This window comes from Pseudonaja textilis, chromosome 4 (genome assembly GCF_049901715.1).
Source record: "Pseudonaja textilis isolate UNSWEBS1 chromosome 4, rPseTex1.2, whole genome shotgun sequence".
Lineage (NCBI taxonomy): Eukaryota > Metazoa > Chordata > Lepidosauria > Squamata > Elapidae > Pseudonaja > Pseudonaja textilis.
In genome coordinates this window covers 13,668,337-13,684,914 of record NC_141993.1, presented here as the reverse complement: position 1 = coordinate 13,684,914, position 16,578 = coordinate 13,668,337, and the positions used below count along the sequence as shown (strand labels likewise).

Genomic DNA, 16,578 nt, shown 5'->3' with positions numbered 1-16,578 from the left:
AACTGCCCACATATTCTGCATCTTATACTGCTAGTAGTGATTTCATTACAACTGCCTTTGAAAACTGGAAATTCTTCAGAACTATAAACTTCAATTCCCAGAATTCCTAATTAGTATAGCCACTGCTGAGAATTTCGGGAGTCAAAATCATTTGGAAATATCAGGTTTGAGGAAGACACCATCTACAATCTACAAATCTATTCATAATACTACTGTATGTTAATGAATGAATCTTACTTTGTAAAAATGCACAAGTGGCCATCTCAAGAAAGCCAGGACCGTCTCATTTTGATATATACTGTTTCAACTCAGGAATCCCAGGAGATCAATTTGGCTCTGTTCAGAGTAGCTCACTTCTCTTGCCTCCCTCCATTAGCCGTGATCAACAGGTAATATCTGTTTCTTTTTACATCACTGTTGCCATAAAAGGGGGTACTGCTGCAGTTGTTTCTGAAGACCCTTACTCTGGCCACATCAATCTTAATGGTTGTTAATTGGTCATAAATATTCCCTTTCTATATTTTATGTCTATTTGGATCCGAAACAAGAAAGGTGCTGCCCTGAGGTCATATTAATTCAAAGGCATATTTTTCTAAGACCACCTAGCTACTGTGTGAGCCCAGGAAAAATTCACGAGAGGTTTGGTTGTCACGCTCATGCCAGAATCAAAGAACCTTTTCAGATATAAGAGTTGCACAACCCAGAGATTCAAGAATAAAAGGGCCTACTTATGCCAACTACAAGATAGAAGCCTCCAAGAAACTTCCACTACAATTTTTAGATAGATGGCCATATTAATTTGTTGCACAAAGCAATCTTGTGCATTAGAACCTAACCAATATATTACGGCAGTAGCCTTCATGATATGACTGAGTGATTAGCCCGTCCTCATCTATAATAAATAGGAAATGGGGAGAAAACAAAGCAATGAGATCAGGGAGAAATAAAGTGCAAAAAGGACTCTAATAGTGTTAAAGCCTAAATATATTGAGAGAGTTATTAAAAGAAAGATCTTGAGGAAATTTGAAATTGCTGAAATACAATTTAGAAATAAATTCAGAAATAAGATCTGACTTAAATCAAAATAACAATGCCTTATTGCATTGTGCAGTTATTGACTTTCCAAACCCAGGACAGTTTCATTATCAACAATACTGACACCAACAACGTTTGAGATTTAACAAATTATACCATCTGTCAGACTAAGGGATAAGATTTCTTGTGTCGGAAATGAACGTTTTTTTTATCTTGGAAGATGCCATAGTGGTGCTTTTGAATGACACTGAGTTTCAAGATCAAATTCTGTGAGAGTTGATACCTGGTTTTTGCTTGATTCTTCTGATAAATTAAAGCCTGGGCAACATGAGACATAGAGGGCAGTTTCATGCCTACTACAGTAACTGCCAAAATGATGACATGGTGCCCTGCCATTGCATATGATGCAACTATGTAACGGTGTTGTGACACATTATCATCATGTCCCTCCCCTCCCTTGCCCCACCGAGGGCGCCCATGAATGGCTAACTCTAGAAGGCGGCCTTAGAAAGCTACCATTTAAATCCATGGCGTTTTTGCTTTGGAGTCCACTGCAGTGCTCTGCCCTGTTTCCTGGCACTTTTCAATACTTATTTACATGAGTGAGATCACCTGGGATATGAGCTAAGAAATCAACTTTATGCTGATGAGATCAATTTTTTTCTCAGATGAGAGAGTAGGTGTGCTCAGTGAATGCTTGTAATGGATAGGCTCATGTGTGCCAATAAGTTAATGAAATGGAAGTGCTCAGGTTTATCTACCTCAGGGAGTCATCCTGTTCTCTCAAAGAACAAATGCGCAACTGGGTGTTTCTTGACCCAGCTCTGTTCTCGGAAACATATATTGACTGATTCACAAACTATGCTAGATATAAATTAATTCATTTTGATTTAGCATGAGCTGTAAAGCCAGCCATCGGTTTGTAAACCATGATTTCGTAGTCCAATATCCCAACAAACCATGGACTAGAAAAACTCAATGTTGAAGAATGCATTTTACATGATCAGGATGATATACAAGTTTTCTAGCTGTACTTCATTTTCATTTTCTCAATTAATTTTTTCCTGCTTTTTTATCATTCTTAGCACCTAACAAGATATTATGTGTTGGAAGATACTTCAGAAACTGACATTAATTTTTAATATAGTGTAAGATTACCACATAATAGTAACACTGTGATCTTTTAAGATGATGGTCCTTCAACCTCTCTCACTCAATTCAGACTGCTGCTTCTGTTCTCTAAATTCTGTAGGGTTCAAATATTGTACTCATATTTTTTTGCCATTTTAGATTCTGTTGTGTGTTACTTAATTCACTGTCATTTCTACATTGAAAGCTAATGTGGTTATTACTTGGAGTGTGAAATAAAAAATAAATTATTCAACTTAGGTAATTATAAACAAGGTTTTTTTCTATATTCAGTATATCACTTTCATACAGCAGCTCTTCAAAATCTCCACCAGACTTTAATACAAGCCATTATTTCCTCCTGGAGCAAATGTGGATGTAATAATCTGTTCCCTTTTTTGTGCACCCTCCCCTCCTATTCTACAACAGGGCAATGCTCCTTTCTCACTACGTGTGTGGTTCTTTGCCATTGGTATTTCACGTCCTCATTCACGTCCAACCAAACCAAATTCCAGATAAATCGTATTGTGCTTCCCTTTCCATTCCCTCCCAGGACACCAATGCAACAGTGTGCTTTCACTTTTGGACTTGAGCCGTCCAAACCCCAGGCAGGTTGTACATGTATTGAGTGCACTGAGGAAAGCACCCCGTAAGTTACTTCCAAACCACCCAACTATCCTAGAGCCGGTAACGGGGTGGGGGGTGGGGGGAGAGACACACACACACACCAAAGAGGGCAAGCAGTCGCCCTTTGCAACAGAAAAACGACCATTCTAGCCTAAGTTAAAGGCTCCGGTGAGAGATCAGCACGCGACGCTTTGGGACCCTGTGAACTGAGGCCACGGTATTTGGGGAGTCGTTTTCCCCGCCTGGGAACCGCACCCGAACCCGGGGCGCCGGGCAAGGCACGAAGGAAAGCCGCAAGCAAGAGCGGGGGGAGCCCGCACTTGCTCCCCTCCAGAGTCGCGTCCCGCACTGGGACCCCTTCCCGCCAGAGCCCCCAAGGCCGGGGGTGGTCGCCGGGGCTCTCACCGCTGCCATGTTGGGGGGAGGGCGGGAGCGAGGCAGGAGGGGACCATCAACAGGGGCGCTTCTTTCCCCGAGCCCCTCGGCCAGCCCTGCCCCCCGGGCCTCCTCCTCGACCCTTGCTCGGTGGCCGAACTGCTGCGCTTGGAGCGCCCGTGGAAGGAGCGCCCCCGCCGCCGCCGCCGCCGCCTCGTCTCCAGCGGCTCCGGGAAGGACGTCTGAGGCGTCCTCCAGCCCCTCGCCCGCCCGCCGGCTTACCTTCTCCGACGACGCGCGGCGGAGCCCAGGCAGGCGCCGGCGAGGTGCTGCGCTCCCGCCGGCGGCTCCTCTCTCCCTCTCCCTCTGCCTCTGCCCCGGTCCCTGGTGCCCGCGCTGGGCCTCCCCGGAGCGCCGGGAGCCTTTTGGTCCGGCCGGAGCCGCCGGCAGGCTCCCTCGGCTCGGCCCCAGCTCAGCTCTGGCGGGCCGCGCGCGCGCGTCAGACCGCCGCCATCTTCCGTTGGAGGCGACGGGGAGGAAGCGGCGAGCCAAGCCAGGCCAGGGAGGCGGAGAGCGCCGCCTGTCCGTCCGCCCAGTCCCGCCTCTGCCAGGCTGGGGCCGCCGCCGCCGCCGCCGCCGCCGCCGCCGAGGGGAAGGGGGAGCCGCAGACGACGGGGACGAGAGCGCTGCCTCTCCGTCCCCTTCTCGGCTGCCAGGCCGGCGGACCCTCTCGGGAAGGAAAGGCCATTTCTCCGCCGCCCGGGCCGCCTCCGCTGGAGCTTTATGTCGCCGTCCCTGGGGCGCTTTCAGACCGCCCGGGCTGGGTCGCCGCCGCCTGGCTGGGTAGCCCAGCGTTCGTGAAGACCCGAAATGGGAAGCCCCTCGGGGCTCTTCCTTCGGCTCCCAGCCCCAGAGAACAATTCTGTGAGGAGCAGAAATTACCCTTTTTAAAAAAAGGGAGTGGGGGACTCAAAAAAATTAGAACAATTTCATAATTATATTGTTCTTTTAATGGTTATTTCTCACACGTAATACAGAGACGAAGATATTTTTTTTAAGCCTTTGGATTACTGTAACATTCAATCCCTTTGGGCTTTGTTATAAGACTGCTAAATGTTCACAAACCTATCCAGGCAGGAAAAAAAAGGCAGTAGAATCTCTGCTTTTTGTGTTAAAAGCTCACATTCTCTTTCAGTAACTTTCCCCCTAAATGGTTCAGTCTGATGCCTGAGAATAACTGCAAACATTCTTTTTCCATTGTTGGAGAGGTGGTGTTTGGCTTCTGAAACTGAACTCATTCATAAAAAAAGCTCAACTTGAATACAGGATCAGCTCACACATCATCTTCATCGTGCCTGAAGAATGCTGATGTTGTATTGATGTTGGGTCTTCAGAAACTTCCAAATATTGTCCTCCATCAAAACCCACCTGAAGCTGAAAAAGGACCAAGTAGGGACATCTTGCAGATCCAAGTGAAGCACCTTTTAAACTTTGTTGATAAGGAGGCCAAGATAGAAAGCCATCCAGTGGGTTGTATTTCCACCTGCTGCCTAGATTCTCCAGCCACAAAGTGAATGGGTTTGAAAAATCCTTTTGAAATACAGGTAAAACTCAAAAAATTAGAATATCGTGCAAAAGCTCATTTATTTCAGTAATGCAACTTAAAAGGTGAACCTAATATATGAGATAGACTCATCACACGCAAAGCAAGAAAGTTCAAACCATGATGTGTCATAATCGAGATGATGATGGCTTACAGGTCATGAAAACCCCAAATCCACAATCACAGAAAATTAAGCCATAACACCTGCAAAGGGTTCCTGAGCCTTTAAATGGCCTCTCAGCCTCGTTTAGTAGGAAGCACAATCATGGGAAAGACTGCTGACCTGACAGTTGTGAAGAAAACCATCATTGACACCCTCCATAAGGAGGGAAAGCCTCAAAAGGTAATTGCAAAAGAAGTTGGATGTTCCCAAAGTGCACATTAATAGTGTCAGCTGGTGCTCCATTCAAAATCCAAGAAAGAAATACTGTCTTAGACTCTTAATTAGAGAAAAGATATCTTTTACTGGAAATCAAGTGGTAGCAACAAAAGAATTCTGAATCTGAGAAAATAGGCACGTAAATCACATATACAAAGTGATGGCAATGTTCCCACTCCCAATAGTTCAAATGGTTCTTCCAATTAAAAGTGAATGTCATCAGGTGGACATCTCCAGGTGGTAATGAGGCCTCTGTCCGTTGACCTTGGCATACTTTGATAAAGGTTTGCAGCTGCGCAGAGAAGAGAAAGCTAAGCAAGAAATAGAAACCTAAGCGAGAATGTACTCTCCCCCCTCCTCAGTTTATACAGTAATAGTTTGCAACACCTCCAGCTCACTTCCCATACTTTTTCCTCCTCCTCCCCCCGTTACTTATGACAGCCAAAAGATGCAAAGCAAAAGAAGAAAATCTTGAAGGCTGACAAATAGAAAGTTATGTGGAAGGGAAAAGTGTGGAATAAAAAGGTGCACAAGCAGCAGGGATGACCGCAGCCTGGAGAGGATGGTCAGGAAAAGGCATTCAAAAATGTTGGGGACTTTCACAAGGAGTGGATGGATCCTGGACATGGGCTTCAAATGTCATATTCCTCTTGTCAAGCCGTTCCTGAGCAACAAAACATCAGAAGCATCTTACTTGGGCTAAAGAAAAACAGAACTGGTCTGTTGCTCAGTGGTCCAAAGTCCTCTTTTCTGATGAGAGCAACTTTTGCATCTCATTTGGAAACCAAGGACCCAGAGTCTGGAGGAAGAATGGAGAGGCACACACTGCAAGATGTTTGAAGTCCAGTGTGAAGTTTCCACAGTCTGTGTTGATTTGGGGAGCCATGTCATCTGCTGGTGTTGGGTCACTGTGCTTCATTAGGTCCAGGGTCAACACAGCCGTCTACCAGGAGATTTTGGAGCACTTCATGATTCCTTCCACAGAAAAGCTGTATGGGGATGCTGACTTCATTTTCCAGCAGGACTTGGCACCTGCCAACACTGCCAAAAGCACCAAAACATGGTTAAGTGACCGTGGGATTACGTGCCTGACCTGAACCCCATAGAGGATCTATGGGTCATTGCCAAGAGAAAGATGAGAGACATGAGACCGAACAATGCAGAAGAGCTGAAGGCTGCTATTGAAGCATCCTGGTCTTCCATGACACCTCAGCAGTGCCTCAGGCTGATAGCTTCCATGCCACGCCGCATTGGGGCAGTCATTGCTGCAAAAGGGGCCCAAACCAAGTACTGAGTACATATGCATGCTTATACTTTTCAGAGGTCCGATATTGTTCTATGTAAAATCCTTATTTTATTGATTGCATGTAACATTCTAATTTTCTGAGATTGTGAATTTGGGCTTTTCATGAGCTGTAAGCCATAATCATCTCAATTATGACAAATCATGGCTTGAACTATCTTACTTTGCATGTAATGAGTCTATCTCATATATTAGTTTCACCTTTTAAGTTGCATTACTGAAATAAATTAACTTTTGCACGATATTCTAAGTTTTCAAGTTTCACCTGTAGAACTATCAGTTTACTATTCTTTCCTCTCTCCTATATCTGTATCTATAGAAGACTAAATTTTTATGTGGACCACTTCATTATCATTCAAAGCTTTTGAGAACTGTATGTAAACCAATAAAGGGCAATGTCCAACCCCTACATGCTGTGGCACATACCCTCAGATCAGATTTGTGGGCCCACCCAATTAATTATAAATTGTAATTCTAAAGGACAACTTTTTAAAAATTGCAAAGCCACCTGAAACCTACTCACTTGATTTGATTATGAAATCTTGGGACATTTTTGTATGAACAGCAACGATGGGACCTCATTCTAGAGGGTGGACTTTGCTATAGAGAAAAGTGTTTCTGGGGTCCTGATAGATGACATTGTTTAGTCGTTGTTGGAATGTGACAATCCTAAAAGATTGAATTGGCCAGGCAGCTGCTGATATTAGACGCTTAAGCAACATTAATTGGGCAATCGACCATTGGTAAAATAATAGAAACAGTCAGATGCAAATGTACAAGGATATTTTTTTTAGTTCAGAAAAGAATCCCTGAAAAAACAAGTGACTCTCCACATTTTTTTTACATAATTCATTTACTCCCTGAAAAGCAATGGAAAAATACCCGCCTAATGGGAAAGATGACGCTCAGAAAGGGGATAGAACATGGAATTAAAAGTAGTTTCCCAAGTACTGTAGTGAATTCCAATTAAAGAAATCTCATTGCAAAATTCATTTATTCTGATTTTCACTGATTGTCCTTAACAGTGTCATTTCTGCAATTTGCCAGTACTGGATTAGAATATAAGTAGCTACTTGTGGTTTTCTGGGGTGTCCTTTGGCATAGAAGTCAGGCCATAAAAAAAGCAGATTCAGGAAAAGTAAATGTAAGAGCTGCTGAGGTCCTGATTACACACAAGGCCAAGGGGCTTCAAACTTGGCAACTTTAAGGCCTGTGGACTTCAACTCCCAGAATTCCTGAGCTAACATGACTGGAAGAGGAATTCTGGGAGCTGAAGTCCCCAAGTCTTAAGGCTGTCAAGTTTGAAGACCCCTGAACTAGGTAGTGACAATAGCACAGCTGTGAATTACAATGTTTAGCAAATGTCCTTTCTACAGAATTCTCTGGCTTTTGGTTTTGAAAAGTAGGGGAACTATTAAAAATAGTAAATATTCCTTTTATAACCAGCATCTTAAATATTGGATTAATTAATTGGTATTAATATTGTTCGCAGCCCATCAAAGTGGATATTTTTCTTAATAGCAACTATCAGTGTAAGAATGTGTGAAGCAAAAGCAAGCTGGTCACATCACATTTGATGAAGAGTGTATTTAAGGCCTAGAGCGGTGAGGGATTTCTTCCTTTTTTCCCTTGAAACTAATTCTTGGCGAGTGGGATTCCTCCATTTTCAGGGCCCAATCATGAGAAATCATATGCAGTGGAAGAGTTTGAAAGGCACTGTTGAATGTGTGCCACTTCTCAGCTCCCATTCCCCCAGGAAAACAGTTTTAAAGGGCAGCATATAGGTTAAAAAACACAAACTAAATAATTAAACTAAAGACAAATAGAGAATTGTCTTTCAAACCCGTGCAACATTTTAAAAATCTACCTGACAGCCGTTTTCCCTTTTCTTGGTGGTCACTTCCAGTCATCACTGACAGGCAGAAACAGGTCCAGCCCGAAGCCTCTTGTTTGCAGGGTACCTCGGGGTTTTACGGTCTCGCCTCTCCTATTTAATATCTACATGAAACAGCTGGACGAGTCATCTGCCAGGATGGGGTCAGATATCATCAGGATGCTCATGAACTGAACCTCTGGCTAACTAAACCAGGCTGTTAAGACCATGTCTCAGTGCTAGAGGCTCAAACCTAACAAGGTTATGGGTGCATGGTTCTTCTGGTTGCAGTGACTTTTCATGTGTAGTTTGAAGTGGAATTGTACTTCCCTCTTCTGGGCTCATAGCTTCACAGCACACCAGGATGAACTTCACACAGACTTACTGCAGCAATTTCACCTTTCATAGACCAGGAGCTCCATCTCACAGTCCTTTAAACCTTGGACCTTCATGTATGAACTACTGCAAAATGCTGTACAGGATGCTGCCCTTGGACACCGTTTGGAAGATACAGCTGGTCCAGAATGCAGCAACGTGAGGCTTATAGGTCAATCTAATGCACCCATATGACACTTCAGCAATGTGACCTACACTGGTTATCAGTGAACTTCTGAGTGCGATTCCATGTGCTGGTTACCATCTAAAAAGTTCTTCATGATATAGGACTTGGCAGTTTGAGGGACTGCTCTTATTCTTCGCTCCCTTGGGTTAAGGGTCAATAGGGTAGCCCATTCATTGAGCAATAGCATCTGATTAGGCCTAGGAAATGTGCCTTCTATATCATAGCTCCTACCCGAATCCCCCAAAGGTTTGGAGCCTCATTGTTCTCTGGTCCCTTTTCTCTCCAAGTAGAATTGTCAGGAGTGCCAGTGGAAAAGGCCCACTTGTTGGGCAGGTTGTGAATTGGTTTTGTTTCTCACTTTTACACATTCTGCTATCAAAAACATATTAACACTGTAAACTGTAGTCTTTTTACTAATACTTTTAAAAGGTATGTTATTGTATGATTGCTTTTTGATGTGGACTTCATATACTGGTGGTTATCAGAAAAATTTCTTATCCCTAAATAAAAATATGTGGTGTGATCTTCATTGATAATCCCGTCAGTTTTCATGCAATTTTCCACAATGAATTGTCTTGCTTCTTAAAAATACACATAAATAGCAAAATCTTGTAGATTTTTAACCTGAAGGAAGGCATGGAAGCGGTAGAGACATCTGAAATTTATACAAATTGAAAGAGCAATTAAAACTTTGAAGGTAAGAGTTCTCAAAAGGTCTTCAATTTCTAAGTTAAAATCCCTGAGGATTTGTATTTGACCCTTCCCTAATCACAAACAAGGTTGAAGTTTTGTCTGGAATATTTCATTTTGATTTTCAGTTCCCCAGATAGCTGTTTAATTGTCCCAAATATCTTAATCATACAAGGATCCTCCTAGTACCAAAGGCTTAACATAGCAGTTAAAAATCCTTCTCCTTAATAACTGTACACAGAGGTTATCTCCAGTCTTGCTAAACACTTGCTGATTGGCCCAGAAAAGATGAATTGTGAACAAGAGACTGATCACAGAACATGATCAAATTATGCTGGCCAATATGATAATTCAAAGGGACCGAAGAAAAGACCATTAATAAAGAGCATTGGTGGATATCCATTGTGTTCTGAAAGCAACAAACTTGCTAATTGTACATCAGGTCAAACATTTGTAGAGATTTCAGAGCACATCATTTTATAAAAGGCAAAAGAGAATCACCTGCCTTCCTTTATGTTTGTCTTACCATACTAGCATCTGGCACAATGCAAAAACCGAGTATGTGATGTTCTTCAACACTGTGAATCAAGACTTATTTTTAAAGCAGATGATGTTTGGCTGTTATCATACCAGTATACCAATGAACTCCATAAATAGAACTGGACAGCCATATCTATAGGACAAATCTGCTTTAGAAAGACAGTTCATTTCATTAAGTAATATGGGGAATTGGACTGGACTAAATACAGGTAGTTCTTGGCTTACAGCCATTCAAAGATACAACGGCACTGAAAAATGTGACTTATGACAATTTTTCACACTTAACAACTGTTGCAACATCCCCAGGGTCAAATGATCATAACGGGCGTCTGGCAACTGGCATGTATTTATGATGATTGCATTATTCTAGGGTCATGTGATCACCTTTTGCAACTTTCTGAAAGCAAAGTCAATGCGGAAGCCAGGGTCCACTTCACAACTGTGTTACTACCGGTAATTTAACTGTCAGGGCTCCGGCATCCACCCCCATTTAAATCATGAGTCTCTAGCCTCATCTCTCAGAGTTTACAGATTTATTAAGAATGAACATGCCGGTGCTACCTGGGTGTAGCTGACTCTGAGACACATCATTCATTTCACCCTTGACCCTGATCTTCCCCCACCCCCTGGATGTATATTCTCCAATGGGACCCATCCATAGACAAGAGTCATCAATCATGCTCTCCAATAATAATCTTGCATGCCAGAAGCTTCGGCCGCCTAGAAATTATATATGAAGCATTTAAGGAATGCACTCCTTCCCTCACACCCTTTCTGCTGGCAACTCTAAAAGACCAGAGAAATATTTTTGAGTTGACATTCAGCTCCCCTCATTTCTTGAAGGTCACCTTGTACAACACAACAAAAAACAAATTTATTGCAGATATAGAACTTAGGGTTGCGAACCCCCCCCCCCCAAGGCTTGGTTGGGTTTTCTGCATGGGATCTCGTCACAAGGTGATCGGCTTCGACGTTCCTACTCTTTACCCAAGATGTTTCTGATAAGAGGTAGTCCTTCCACTTGATTAAATATTGGAGCTGTCTCTTGTGCCACCTCGAATTGAAGATTCACTGCACCTCATAATGGGTTTGGCCCCCTATGATCACGGGGTCTAGGGGCTCACAAGGTAGTGGCCTCAGGGTCAATCCCATGATGGGTTTTAAGAGGCTAATATGGAATACTGGGTGTATTTTCCCTAACAGCCAGGCAACTTCAGTTGCACTGAAGGTCCCATGAACTTTGGCCCCAACTTCTTTCTAGGGAGCCTTAACCTCAAGTATTTGGTGGGGAGGTGGACCTTCTCCTCCACTTGGAACGGCCTTTGCGGGGCCTGGTGTTTTTTTCTGCCTGTCTCTGTGCCACTTTTGCCAGCGCCTTTTTTACATTCTCCTAAGTTGCTTTCAGCATTGACATCCAATCAGTCAAGCTGACTGAGGAGAGGGGATCCCTTGGATACTCAGGCATTGGGACGAAGTCCATGCCGCTCACTAATTTGAAGGGGGTTAATCCTGTGCTACTGTGAACAGCATTATTGTACTGTAATGATTCACTTAATTAACTGTAGTGATTCACTTAACAAGTGTAGCAAGAAAGGTCGTAAAATGAGACAAAAATTTACAACTATGTTGCTTAGCAGTGGTAATTTTGGGCTCAATTGTGATCATAAGTAAAGGACTACCTGTATATAAGATTGCAACTACTGGATTTAATTCTCTTAATTCCAAAATTTATGATAACAATATTATTGGAAAGAATTGAGATATTTGTCTGAATTGGGTAGAGTAAAAAGGAAATAGCGCCATTAGGAATCTATACTTTTGAATACTACCAATCTACTGTACTGTATTGTTTAATACTATACTGTACCGACTTCCATTATCTCTACATTACCATATTTATGGTTACATTGAAAATGTGGGAAGACTCAGACATACATATACTTTGTCCTGCATTGGACGATGGAAATAAAAGATTATTGGAAATTCTAATATAAAGATTGGATCTAAATTAATATTAATTGGTGAGAAGGATAAGCTTCATGCTTTTAAAAACCTTCAAATGGAATTCAGACTCTTAAGTTTAGTACTTTGTTTTATCTAGATGCCTTGCCAATTCCAAAATCCTGAGACAATCCTATAGAATTGTAGAACATGGTGAAGTTGTTTTTATAAATGTAGATATTTCTGTATTTGTATGTTAGATCTGTGTTGAATCTGACCTATAAATCAAACAGCTAAACCTCTGAGTCCATTATTCAATTCTAAATGGAACTACAGGAACTTTCAAATATTTAGACGGAGCTGCACTTGGTACAGCATAAAAACCTAATAAACAATGGAGATTTAAATAAATTAGTGGCTTCTTCAAGTTAAACTACCCTAAACATTTAGCCACAATCCTGGCATTGCTTTATAGGTAATTTCAAACATGCCTGGGCATTATTTTCAGCCACTGCTTGTTGGATCAGTGGCCATAAGCTCAGTTTGACGCAGCTACATACACATAAAAACTCATTCATCTCACTCAGCTGTTTCCAGGTGTACAACACATTTGCGCATACCTCACTGCCATCTTGATAAAGGGACATCTCCAAAGAGCTGATGCTGTTTTCTCAGGCATTCAAGGAAAATAGGAGATTGCTATCTGATATTTTGCACCATTTAAATGTTATTTTATTAAATATGTTCAGTTCAAGGTTTCATTGTGACAAAGCTATGAAGGTTCTATTAACATTCAGGAAAAAAACCCTAACTTTATTTTATTATTTCACTATCATGCAAAAAAATTGCATCAAACGTGTTCCATTTCCTGTGTAAAACTGGACATGATATAGATGCTTACATTAACCTCATAGGAGAACATTAAGAAAGCCAAAGGTCTATAGCTGTGTTTGAAAATGGCCGTACCAAGCTAAGATTCTCATTAAATTGGAACAGGTCTTACAGACGGTAAAAACAAAGACAAAACAACTCAAACGGTTCCAAAAATATGTTTTAAGGATGCAGATACTCAATACAGAGGATTATGAATAATCAGATAAAGACAAGAAAAGATCAGACCTAGAAGCATGCACATCTTTTATTACGCAGTGTAACTAATTTCCTGTTCCTCACTTTGTAACATTATTCCTTAAAATCCTAATAAAATTATCAGGGGTTTTACTTCACACACTTAGTCCTAGATGTGTTCTACATTAAATTTATAGGAAAAAGCAAAGTTTTTGTCACCTTCCAGATGATGTTGAATTAACTCCATCCGTAACTCCAGCTCACAAGCCAATGGTGAGGGATACTGGGAGGTGTAGCCAGCAATAACTGAAGTGTCACAGGTTCTTTAGTCCCAGTAGAACATCTCTCTTGTTTGAGAAAATATTCTCTCTCTTTATAAAGGAGAAGGAAATTTTGCACAAACCTCTGCAAGAAGGAATGCTTTTTTCCTGCACTGAGTCATAAGCTATCACAAATATTATGGAGCTGAGTTAGGAGTTTCTCATTAGAAGAACAGAAGAAGGTATTTATTTCCCTTCCAATTCATATTGAAATTAAAATTTTGTATTATCCTAAGCTCCATTAAATTCACCCTCTATTTTCTATTTAATTAGACAGCAAAATTATTCTCCATCCTATTTCAGGAACAAAGGGAACAATTTGATGGAATTCCATGTTCTCGGATCTAATGAATAGTCATAAAAATGTTTGATGTGCATTGTACACAAGGGGCAGAGAATGTCATGGTGTAAATCTGATCTTGGAAATTTATTGGGAAGGCTTTTATCCCACTTCTGTACTCAGAAACTGAAAAAAATAATAATCAAACCATAAAGTTGACAAACACTTCTGATGTAGGAAATAAAGAACATTACTTGCTTTCTTTGTAGCAAAGACAATAAATATGTTTGATGCAAAAGTTCTATGGTTAAAACAACCCTCCAAAAACTACAGAACAGGAAATAAAGCAACGTCAAATAGACTGGGCTACTGAAAAAAGCACTTCTGGAAGTTGCTGGCTCCCTCTGCTAGTTTTATCAGAAAACAAATCAAACTGGGAAACCAGTTAGCCCCATAATTATAGAGAGATTCTTTTAAATTCATAGATAATATAGTATTTTAGTATAACACAGAGACTAAATTACACACCATATAGGAAGCAAATGCATGTGTGTGCAAATCTTCAGGGCGGAGTGTAACAAAGCTTTTCAACTGTTTCCTAAGGAGCACATATTCTGCAGCACTCTGGATCCCATCTATTCTAAACAATAAAAAATAAAACAAAGTAAGCCATTCACATATTTTTTTTGCCCTCTTAAGATTATTTGCTTTTAAATTCTACCCTTATAAGTTTTACATCATCGAGGAGTGGCTGTTTGTAAAAATCAGTGCATCTCTGAAGCTCCTATGCTAACAAAACCAGCTCGTACTTGTTCTTTAAAACATTCTTGTTCATTTTTATCCAGTCCATCAGTGGGAGCCAGTAGCCAGGCTCATCTTTACTGCTGAGGTTTGGGCTCCAGTTGGTTGCTGGGTTGCTGGCAGCAGCGTAAGGAAAGTCCTCCATTTTGCTTTACCCCTTTTCTTTAGACTGGCCCTTGTGAGCTCGCCACCATCAGCCATACCTCACTGATTAAAGCAGCAGCATAACCCGAAGACAAGGTCAATTTCCACTGGGCCTACAGCAGAGGACAGCATCCTGCTGCCTAAGAGGCACAGTCTCTCGCTCTCAAACTCCTTCTCTCTCTCCCTTTCTTTGCTCCAATTCTGAAAGATGCTTCACAGCTGTTGCTCCGTCATCAGCCCTGCAGGGGAGGTGCTGGGTACTCCATCACAGATGATCTCTTTTCTATACGAACAATATGGGTTTCTCTCAGGATTTATAAGACACCTTCATACAGCAGAAACAGACACGATGGATCCATGGAAAAACAACAGAAAGGCGGCAGCACCCGGAGCATCCGATTCATGCAGGGTTTCGTGCATTTGGCTGCTGCCGGTTTGTAATTCATATTTCTTTAAACGTCAAAACGAATATGACCGTTGCTGTAATTCAGGTACTCCAGAGCTGCTTGCTGAGAAGATATTGCCCTCCCGCTGAGTATCTCCGAAAATTGCTGCAATCGGAAAAGAAAAAGCATGAAGAGGAAAACCATGGAAGGAAAAAACATAACCGGGTCAATGGGGCAAAACAGGTTAGGAAACCCAAGGCCTGGATGATGGCCCCTGCATTTGAGCTGGCAGACTGAAGAGGGTTATACTTCACAGCGCACGATAGTTAGGGGATAGTCCTCCCTCTCCCACTTAATTATTATTAATTATTAAAATCATTTCTTTAAGTTAATATTCTATACTGGCTGCAAACTATCTCAGCAATCTAAAACAATAAATTTAAGAAGTTAGTATGGAAGAAAGGAAACGGTGAAAAAGAGACACATTATTTGTTGGATTGTTCTCTTCTAATAGTTAAGAATTTAACCAGAGTTGTATCTGCTCCGTGTCAAGGATGCTGTAGGATGAGCGTGTTGCCCAAAAATGACTTCTGTGCTGTTTCCTATTCAAAGTGTTTCTAAAACAAACAACGCTGCATTGCCCCTTTGAGCACCCCTAGCGTAGGGAGGCATACTTCTGATTTTGAAACTAAATTGCCCCAAATTCATCAAAAGGTTCTGTTTCCTTGTATGTTTTATTGCAGATTTGAAGAATAAACTTTGTGTAAGAGGTGACAAATGGCCCCCCTTTGCTCTGTTTATCTTGTATGAATAAAGAGGATGAGTTTCTACACAGAAAGCCAAGAAGTTTAAGAAACTTAAAACGTAATAGGTTGAAAAGGGACAAGAAACGGCACTTGCAGGGTGTCAAGAGAAAAGGCAGAACTGTCTGTCGGCTTTTTTTTTTTAAACAACCCATCAAGTTACATAATTTAAGGGTTTTTTTTTTGTGTCCTCATGAACTGCTGAAGGGAACTCAGGTTTTTTAAATTAGGAAACCATGTCCTTGAACTATTAGAAGACAATGTTTCTTTGTCTTTGCTTCCCTATTGTCCCTTTTTCCATGCCCCTCTGCAAGGGCAGATAGGAAATTCGGCAATCCACTTGAACCACTATTATGATAAACGTTTAAATGAATATAATGCCCCAGTTACCAATGCTAGTTATCAAGCTGAATCTTAAGGAAAGCAAAGCCTGATCGGGTAAGAAAGCTTCTGGGAGCTCTTCTGTGATTCATCATAACAGAGCAAAAGAAATTTCAGAAAAAGTCTTGTTACTTTTTAGCTTAGGTTTGATCAGATAATTTTTGCTTCCTCTAGAAATGATGAGAGAAATTGAACACCTTGATAAATATTATACAGGATTTATATAGTACTAATTATATAGCTTTTATCTTGAAAACATACCCCAATAAAAAAATTCCAAGTTCTGTAACTTGGGGATTGTAAAGATGTACGTTTTTCACTCTAAATAGCACTGTCCCG

At 41.4% G+C, this 16,578-nt stretch overlaps 2 protein-coding genes across 19 annotated transcripts in view; both read right to left on the bottom strand.

Moving 5' to 3' along the window:
* Window positions 1-3,711, bottom strand: part of NDST2 (N-deacetylase and N-sulfotransferase 2) — a 66,017-nt gene extending 62,306 nt beyond the window's left edge. For both annotated transcript variants that reach the window (XM_087932274.1, XM_026711063.2), the window contains exon 1: window positions 3,448-3,711. The gene's annotated coding sequence lies outside the window, so the exon portion shown is untranslated. The remainder of the gene's footprint in view (window positions 1-3,447) is intronic.
* Window positions 3,712-12,756: 9,045 nt separating this feature from the next.
* CAMK2G (calcium/calmodulin dependent protein kinase II gamma) overlaps window positions 12,757-16,578 on the bottom strand; it is a 191,671-nt gene continuing 187,849 nt past the window's right edge. For all 17 annotated transcript variants that reach the window (XM_026710952.2, XM_026710954.2, XM_026710956.2 and 14 more), the window contains one exon: window positions 12,757-15,220. The gene's annotated coding sequence lies outside the window, so the exon portion shown is untranslated. The remainder of the gene's footprint in view (window positions 15,221-16,578) is intronic.